Here is a 9656-nt window from a genome sequence, read left to right as displayed (position 1 = left end):
TATGCATACCTGTCCATAATATGTGGGGTTTTATCGTTTATTAGCTTACTTTGTAGGGAATGTCTCACGTATTTAACTTTCATTTCAAATGTAGATGTAGTTCTAAGAATTGTGTAAAATGAAAGGGGTTATCCACCATAAGGTGATTTTAGCACTTACCTGCCAGATTGTAATGGACATGCTTAGGAATGGTCCTTTCTGCACTGTCTGCAATGACCTGAAGTTAATGATCAGAAAAGTGTCAGTGGACTCCTACAGTCACCTGACCCAAAGACTATGACATAACATGGGAGAAGTATAGGGAGCTTTTTCTATGTGAATAGTGTTACTTTCCTATGTCAATGAATACACCATTTGATGCATTAACCTCACAAAGAGGCTAGTTCAGTCTTGAAACACATTGTTTTATAGACATCGGATATTTTGTAGTAAATAAAGTTCACAATCCAAAAGGCGATCTGTGAAAGCTATGCAGTTCACAGTGACAGTGCTGAAGCAAATTCATTCTATGTTCTTATCCTGTGATAGTACACAACAACTGGTTTCCATAGCTTGGTCAATGGACAAAGGCGAGTCTGGCAGCAATCTTAACCCCTTAAGGATGCAGCCCTTTTTCACCTTAAGGACTGAGCCCTTTTTCGCAATTCTGACCACCGTCGCTTTACGAATTAATAACGCGAAAACGCTTTTACCGAATATTCTTATTCTGAGATTGTTTTTTCATGACATATTCTACTTTATTTTGGTGGTAAATTTTCGGCGTTACTTGCATCCTTTTTTGGGGAAAAATCAAAAAATTTCATGCAAATTTTGAAAATGTAGCATTTTTCTAACTTTGAAACTCTCTACTTGTAAATGGATATTCCCAATACATTTTATTTTTCTTCACAAATACAATATGTCCACTTTATGTTGGCATCATAAAATGCACATATTTTTGCTTTTTGAAAAAATCAGAGAGCTTCAAAGTAGAGCAGCAATTTTCAAACATTTCATGAAAATTGCAAAATCTGAAGGGACAGATGTTACAGAACTACAACTCCCAGCAAGCCTGGGCAGTCTAGGCATGCTGAGAGTTGTAGTTTGGCAACATCTGGAGGGCTACCATTTGGGCACCACTGTAACAGTGGTCTCCAAACTGAGACCCTCCAGATGTTGCAAAACTACAACTCCCAGCATGCCCAGACAGCCTTTGGGGAACGTGGTGAGGAGATGGAGGCTGGTACCTGGAGGAGAAGATGCCTGGGGACCCTCGATCGTCGCTGGAGACAGGCACAGGTAGGGAAACCACGTTGGGGGGGGGGGATAAAAGTGAAAGTAAAGTGATCTTTACTGTGGCAACCACTAGGAAGGCCAAACTGCCAGGGAGTTGCAGTTTGGCCTTCCTAGTGGTTGCCACAGTAAAGCTCACTTTACTTTCACTTTTATCCCCCCCCCAAGTGGTTTCCCTACCTGTGCCTGTCTCCAGCGACGATCGAGGGTCCCCAGGCATCTTCTCCTCCAGGTACCAGCCTCCATCTTCTCCCCACATTCCCCACGACATCCAGGGGTGGGCAGAACGAGGGGTTTCCATGGCAACCCACTGTCCTGCGCTGCCATTGGTCAGAATCAGTTCTGACCAATGGTAGGGGATAGGAGGAAATCGCAGCACTGCGACCTCGCTCCTAGCCCTCTGGATGATCGGGGCTGTCACTGAAAACTCCGATCATCCCTATTTTCTGGGTGATCGGGTCACCAGAGACCCGATCAGCCCGGAAAAGCAGAAAATCGCATGTCTGAATTGACATGTGATTTTCTGCCATCGCCGACATGGGGGGGGGGGGGGTCTCAGGACCCCCCTGGGCGATGTGCCGGGATGCCTGCTGAATGATTTCAGCAGGCATCCATCCCGATCCGGTGCCCAACCGGCTAACGGCGGGGACCGGAATTCCCACGGGCGTATGCATACACCCCACGTCCTTAAGGACTCGGGATGCAGGGCGTATGCATACGCCTGGCGTCCTGAAGAGGTTAAAAAACAATTACACAGTGTTGTACTCTGGTCACACAAACCAATAACATGAAAAGTTTTTCCATGGAATTTTCTCTTCCCTAGTTTCTATACAGTGTTGACTTATGAAGTGTGCTTTATTTTTGTTTTTTGAGCATCCATAATCTCCCATCCTATAATGTTAAAGAGACAAGTCAGCTGACCCTATTTATGCTTGTGATCTGCGGTGTACAGGAAATTTCAGTATAGTGTTTCTATGTGGTTCATTTGCTAGTATGAAATGGGTATAGTTCAGATGTTTTATATGCATAATCACATAAATAAGAAAACACAAAAATGTTTATAAAGAAAACAAGATTGAAATAACATGTATTTTTTTATATGTTCCATATTAGTTGACGTTCATTTGAATATCCAATAAGGTAATACTAGTTGCAATTGTAGCAAAAATATCATCGTACCATTCCTATGGTCTTTCTTGGGTCCCCTAGCTCGGCATACTCATTAGTAAAATCTCAGCAAACTAGCCAATGATTTCTTGTGGGCTGCTTAATAATCCCCTGATGTCTGTCTTTAGGGCAAAATGAAGGATCAACAAGCAGAGAAGGTAATATTTATGAATACAAGTTTTAGAATTGGTTGGATAGATGGTTTATGCCGTCTTCAGACATTAAAGGCTAAATCTATATTTGCAGGGCCCACCACCTGATTATTGCACCTCCATGGCCTCAAGCATTAAAATGGCTACAAACATTGTCAAATACACACATAAGATTTAAACGTGTTACTGTTTGTAAGCATGGTTTATAAAAAGATTCCCTGTGGGCCTTAAACACAATACACAGGATGTTCATCGCTGTGACTACAGAGAACAGGAATTTTATAGAGAAACACCCCAGTTATTATATTTTTCCCAGATTGTTCAGTCACCCTCTCTTACAAACATCACATGGTTATTGTTTTTCCTTTTATTACATATATGTATAGCCACTGGCATATCTATTTTTATAATGGACTGACTAATCACACCTTTCATATGGTTCAGTTCTGTGCTCACTGTTTATAGCACTTGTATTTTTACTTTCAGCTTCTTAAATCACTTACTTGTCCTAAGCTAGTGCTCATCCCTCCTTATTTTTCATATACTTGCTGTATATTGCAGTCTCTCTGTATGTAATGAATAACACCGAGCTCCTAAAATGAGCCTGTTGTGCAGTTTAGAAAATAAAATCAAGCATTTTATTGAGAAGTCTAATAGCAATGTGAAGTTGTGTTTTTTGCAGAGAAATCACATGTACTTTGCCTTTCTCGCCTATCACAATTTCTGTGAAATGCCTTAGGCATTATTTAAATAAGCAGTGGGCTGACCTGTGAGCTGAAGATCCAATACCACTGTAATCAAACGCCATCATACAGCGCTAATGTGCTGAAACGTGCCAGACTTTCCACAATTTGATAATATCACAGTTCTGTATTGAGCACTTGCTGAGCATACTTGTCAACCATAATATAAGACATCAGTGGGCCCAAGGCAAAGATCCTGCTTTTGGGCCCCAAAAGCTGTAAGTTAGAATTATAAAGTAACTTGCAGATGTATATTGCATATGATTAAGTCAGGTTTTCCGCAACTGTACACAGAATTTATCTCTCTGAATTTTGCAGATGTTTTGTAATATTCCTTAGTTTTAGGAATGTATTAATATAAGGTCAGTTATTCTGTAAAGATTTTGTGAAGATATTAAAATTTCTTTTTGATGTTTGTCTGATGACATGGTTCACATAGGGCAGGTTTTAGGCATTTGTGTTTGCCATCCACATATGGACATTTTTTTATTCTCCACGGGTCTCTCGTGCAGACTGCCTTTTAGCTGTTCTCCTGTTTTTGTTTCCAGCTTCTGTGAGCTGTCCTCCAGGGTTCCTCCTCCCAGTCTACTATCTAATTCACTACGTTGTAACTCCTACCCAGCTATTATCTCTAACACTGAGAAAGCAAAATGTCCATCAGATGCTGATCGACTTATCTTTCCATAAGTGGCAATGTATATATATGAGAAATAGAGCTCTGATTCCTATAACAATGTATTTTAATTATGTGAACCTTTAAACCTATATTTGGAATAACATTTTGAATAATATTCTTTTAAAGGTAGTCATTCAGTTCTTCAGCCATTCTCTACTTTTCTACTGTGGCATCCTTAACGTGCAAAGACAGGTTGCTAAGGATTTGCTGCCCTACTATAGAAAAGATGGAGTTTATTATACATAGTATCTGTAGCAATCAGTGTCAGGCATGACTCAACTGTTCAGCTCAAAGCTGGGATTGGTTCTATACTGACAGTAGAGAAATGAGAAGATGCTTAGTAACACTGATACCGCACCATATCTCCTTATCAGACTGTTCTACTAATAAGAATTTCCTAAATATACATTCACGTAGGGAACCTCTGAAGCAGGACACATTTACTTTAAATATGATATATAATACTCTAACCGGGGTGCAACAAAGTGTGAATATATACATACAATCCAAAAAGAACAAACACTGCACACTGTATGAGTAGCAAGAATATATTTTATTAGTGAAACCACTGAATACAAATCAGACATTCAAAAACAATTAAAAGTTCCCCATACGGGGCACACCACAAAAAAATCGAGGGGGCAAGACGCTCTTCCTCCAGGAGCACAACAATGTAATACATTGGATCAAAAATCCACAGTTCAACTCAATCAACATAAAATTGCTCTAATGAATGGTAACAGAATAATAGTGCAGAATACCTTATGTCTATAGCAGTATATAAATATAAAGCACGGTATTAAAGTCACTAATAATCAGGTAAGTGCAATGTAAATTACAACAAATAATACCCATCAAAGCAGCAGAAGTGGATAAAGACTCAATAAAACTAAAAACTGCGGAATATAAGGAATGAATACGTGCACCCAATGACCCCACCCGTTCCGTTGCTCTGGGCAACTTCTTCAACACGTTGTTAATCCTTATCATTATAGTAACAGTGTGGTTCATAAATATTGCTGCTTAGGCTAGGTTCATACTGCATTGAGGCTGTACCTTGTCAACCTATGTCAGGACACTGACAGAAACGTATATTGACATACAGTGGCAGATCCTTTAACAGACTGTACATAGTGACTATGTTCAGTCCATTTCCCAAATGTATACTTTTATTTTGAGACACTCAAAAGAGCAGTAGACAAGGCTTTTGAGTCCCACAAAATAAAACTACACATTGCAAAAATGTACCAAATGTAGACGGTAGCAGACTATGCACAGTAAATAAAGTGAAGAGACCTCCCACTGGCATGCCACGTATACATCAACTTAACAGCATAACATTATGCTAACAAATATTGATGACATAGAAGCCAAACAAGATGTAAACCCAATCCTACCCATATCAAAATCATTCAAAGTCTGTGGGTGCAGAAATGTCAAAAGTTAATATTGGTTGGGGTCTTACTGCTGAGACCCCTCTGAACATTAGTTATAGGCTGCTGAAGTGTGTGGCACAGCACTTTATTCCCTGTCTCAGCAGGCAATCTAACTGATTGGAGATCAGCTCCATTATAGTCTATGGAGTGCGTTTTCTCTAATCAGTTGAACTGCCGGGGAGTGAAACATGCTGCTACATGCTTCCCCCATCTATACAGTAACTTATGATCGGAGGAGTCTCGACCGATGTTAACTTTTGCCATGTATGTGCAACATGTCAAAATCTAATTTAAATGACAGTTAATGCTTTTTCATGTAATCATTTATAATAATCTAATTCTACATCTTTGTAATCACCAAATTGTAAATACAATGCAGCACACTAGATAAGGTAATACATTTAGCTCTGCTAAATTTATAGATCACATATGACTTTTATGTTACTGCATGCAACAAAACCTGTTCCTGCAGTAGGATGCCATGTTTTAATAAAAAGAACAGGGTATTGATATGCTGACTGCCATAGCTCTTCTTCCCTATTCTCATACAGAAGCTTCTATACATGGCTCAGCCTATATATATATATATATATATATATATATATATATATATGAACAAAGTATGAAGCAGCGCTACTTGAAATTATTTGGAGGGTGCCAGGGTCCCAAATTTTATCAAGATTTCCGTAGATAAACAAAAACAGCTATGCAGCAATCCAAAATTGGTAAAAGTTTGAAAAAACTGTGATTTAATCAATCCACATTCCAGCAGCAGAACATGGATTGGATAAATCACAGTTTTTTCAACCTTTTACCAATTTTGGAGTGCTGCATAGCTGTTTTTGTTTATATATATATATATATATATCTATATATATATCTATATATATATATATATATATATATATATATATATTAAATTTGAGTAGCCGTATTAGTCCAGTGATGCAGATGCAAATCCAAAAATGTTTAGTATCTTGTAATACCTTTTTTATTGGACTAACAGCATTTTGTAGAGACAAGCTTTCGAGATTCCTCCCTTTATCAAGTCCAAAGCAAATCTAAGCTCACAAAAACACAAAAGAGAGAGACATTTGAAGCTAAAATGATGCTGTTTTATTGATTCCAAAAACTGGGGACTCAATGTGGATTTGAGCTTTTTATCTCATTATCAAAACTTCTTATAACCTGTACTGTACTGGATTCTCTTTTGCATCTCCCTTTGTCCTGCTTAACCCCTTCAGGACGGAGACCATTTTGGCCTTAAGGACCGGAGCGTTTTTTGCACATCTGACCACTGTCACTTTAAACATTAATAACTCTGGAATGCTTTTAGTTGTCATTCTGATTCCGAGACTGTTTTTTCGTGACATATTCTACTTTAACATAGTGGTAAATTTTTGTCGATACTTGCATCATTTCTTGGTGAAAAATCCGTAAATTTGATGAAAAATTTGAAAATTTTGCATTTTTCTAACTTTGAAGCTCTCTGCTTGTAAGGAAAATGGATATTACGAATAAATTTTTTTTGGTTCACTTATACAATATGTCTACTTTATGTTTGCATCATAAAATTGATGAGTTTTTACTTTTGGAAGACACCAGAGGGCTTCAAAGTTCAGCAGCAATTTTCCGATTTTTCACAAAATTTTCAAACTCAGTATTTTTCAGGGACCAGTTCAGGTTTGAAGTGGATTTGAAGGCCTTCATATTAGAAATACCCCATAAATGACCCCATTATAAAAACTACACCCCCCAAAGTATTCAAAATGACATTCAGTCAGCGTTTTAACCCTTTAGGTGTTTCACACGAATAGCAGCAAAGTGAAGGAGAAAATTCACAATCTTCATTTTTTACACTCACATGTTCTTGTAGACCCAATTTTTGAATTTTTACAAGGGATAAAAGGATAAAATTTTTACTTGTATTTGTAGCCCAATTTCTCTCGAGTAAGCACATACCTCATATGTCTATGTAAAGTGTTCGGCGGGCGCAGTAGAGGGCTCAGAAGGAAAGGAGCGACAAGGGGATTTTGGAGAGTACATTTTTCTGAAATGGTTTTTGGGGGGCATGTTACCTTTAGGAAGCCCTTATGGTGCCAGAACAGCAAAAAAAAAACACATGGCATACCATTTTGGAAACTAGACCCCTCGGGGAATGTAACAAGGGGTAAAGTGAACGTTAATACCCCACAGGTGTTTCACGACTTTTGCAAATGTAAAAAAAAATAAAAAAATTTTACCTAAAATGCTTGTTTTCTCCCAAAAATTTTATTTTTAAAAAGGGTAATAGCAGAAAATACCCCTAAAAATTTGAAGCCCAATTTCTCCCGATTCAGAAAACACCCCATATGGGGGTGAGAAGTGCTCTGCTGGCGCACTACGGGTCTCTGAAGAGAAGGAGTCACATTTGGCTTTTTGAACGCAAATTTTGCTCTGGGGGCATGCCGCATTTAGGAAGCACCTATGGTGCCAGGACAGCAAAAAAAAACCCACATGGCATACTATTTTGGAAACTAGACCCCTCGGGGAACGTAACAAGGGGTTAAGTGAACCTTTATACCCCACAGGTGTTTCACGACTTTTGCATATGTAAAAAAAAAATTTTTTTTTTACCTAAAATGCTTGTTTTCCCAAAAATTTGACATTTTTAAAAAGGGTAAAAGCAGAAAATACCCCCCAAAATTTGTAACCCAATTTCTCGCGAGTACGGCGATACCCCATATGTGGCCCTAAACTGTCGCCTTGAAATACGACAGGGCTCCAAAGTGAGAGCGCCATGCGCATTTGAGGCCTAAATTAGGGATTGCATAGGGGTGGACATAGGGGTATTCTACGCCAGTGATTCCCAAACAGGGTGCCTCCAGCTGTTGCAAAACTCCCAGCATGCCTGGACAGTCAACGGCTGTCCGACAATACTGGGAGTTGTTTTGCAACAGCTGGAGGCTCCGTTTTGGAAACAGTGGCGTACCAGACGTTTTTCATTTTTATTGGGGAGGGGAGGGGGGCTGTGTAGGGGTATGTGTATATGTAGTGTTTTTTACTTTTTATTTTATTTTTTGTTAGTGTAGTGTAGTGTTTTTAGGGTACAGTCGCACGGGCGGGGGTTCACAGTAGTTTCTCGCTGGCAATTTGAGCTGCAGCAGAAAGTTTGCGGCAGCTCAAACTTGCAGCCAGATACTTACTGTAATCCTCCGCCCATGTGAGTGTACCCTGTACGTTCACATTGGGGGGGACATCCAGCTGTTGCATAACTACAACTCCCAGCATGCCCGTTGGCTGTCGGTGACTGCTGAGAGTTGCAGTTTTGCAACAGCTGTAGGCACACTGGTTATGTATCACTGAGTTTGTGACCTAACTCAGTGTTTCACAACCAGTGTGCCTCCAGCTGTTGCAAAGCTACAACTCCCAGCATGTACGGTGCATGGTGTACGGTGACTGCTGAGAGTTGTAGTTTGCAACAGCTGGAGGCACACCGGTCGTGAAACACTGAGTTAGGTAAAAAAAAACTCTGAGTTTCACAACCAGTGTGCCTTCAGCTGTTGCAAAACTACAACTCTCAGCAGTCACCGACAGCCAACGGGCATGCTGGGAGTTGTAGTTATGCAACCAGCAGATGCACCACTACAACTCCTAGCATGCACTTTAGCTGTTTGTGCAAGCTGGGAGTTGTAGTTATACAACAGCTGAAGGTACACTTTTCCATAGAAAGAATGTGCCTCCAGCTGTTGCAAAACCATAAGTCCCAGCATGCCCATAAGGGAATGCTGGGAGTTGTGGTGGTCTGCCTCCTGCTGTTGCATAACTACAGCTCCCAGCATGCCCTTTTTGCATGCTGGGAGCTGTTGCTAAGCAACAGCAGGAGGCTGTCACTCACCTCCAACGATTCAGACGATGCAGGTCAGTCCCGCCGCCGCAGCTGCTCCTGGAGCCCCAATCCCAACAGGGGCGCCGGGGATCGGGGTCCCCAGCACCCGGGGTGCACGTCCCGCACCCGCTCACGTCCTCCGGAAGAGGGGCGGAGCGGGTGCGGGAGTGACACCTGCAGCAGGCGCCCTGATTGGTCGGCCGGTAATCCGGCCGACGAATCAGGGCGATCGTGAGGTGGCACCAGTGCCACCTCACCCCTGCAGGCTCTGGCTGTTCGGGGCCGTCAGAGACGGCCCCGAACAGCCAGTAATACCGGGTCACTGGAGACCCGATTGACCCG

At 40.8% G+C, this 9656-nt stretch overlaps 1 protein-coding gene across 1 annotated transcript in view; it reads left to right on the top strand.

Moving 5' to 3' along the window:
* Positions 1-2582: 2582 nt before the first annotated feature.
* The window catches only part of SHANK3 (SH3 and multiple ankyrin repeat domains 3), a 502635-nt gene continuing 495561 nt past the window's right edge, over positions 2583-9656 (top strand). The window contains exon 1 of the mRNA XM_056573012.1: positions 2583-2597. The gene's annotated coding sequence lies outside the window, so the exon portion shown is untranslated. The remainder of the gene's footprint in view (positions 2598-9656) is intronic.

The sequence above is a fragment of the Hyla sarda genome, chromosome 4, assembly GCF_029499605.1.
Source record: "Hyla sarda isolate aHylSar1 chromosome 4, aHylSar1.hap1, whole genome shotgun sequence".
NCBI classification, from domain to species: domain Eukaryota; kingdom Metazoa; phylum Chordata; class Amphibia; order Anura; family Hylidae; genus Hyla; species Hyla sarda.
This window is presented reverse-complemented; position numbering and strand designations above follow the sequence as displayed.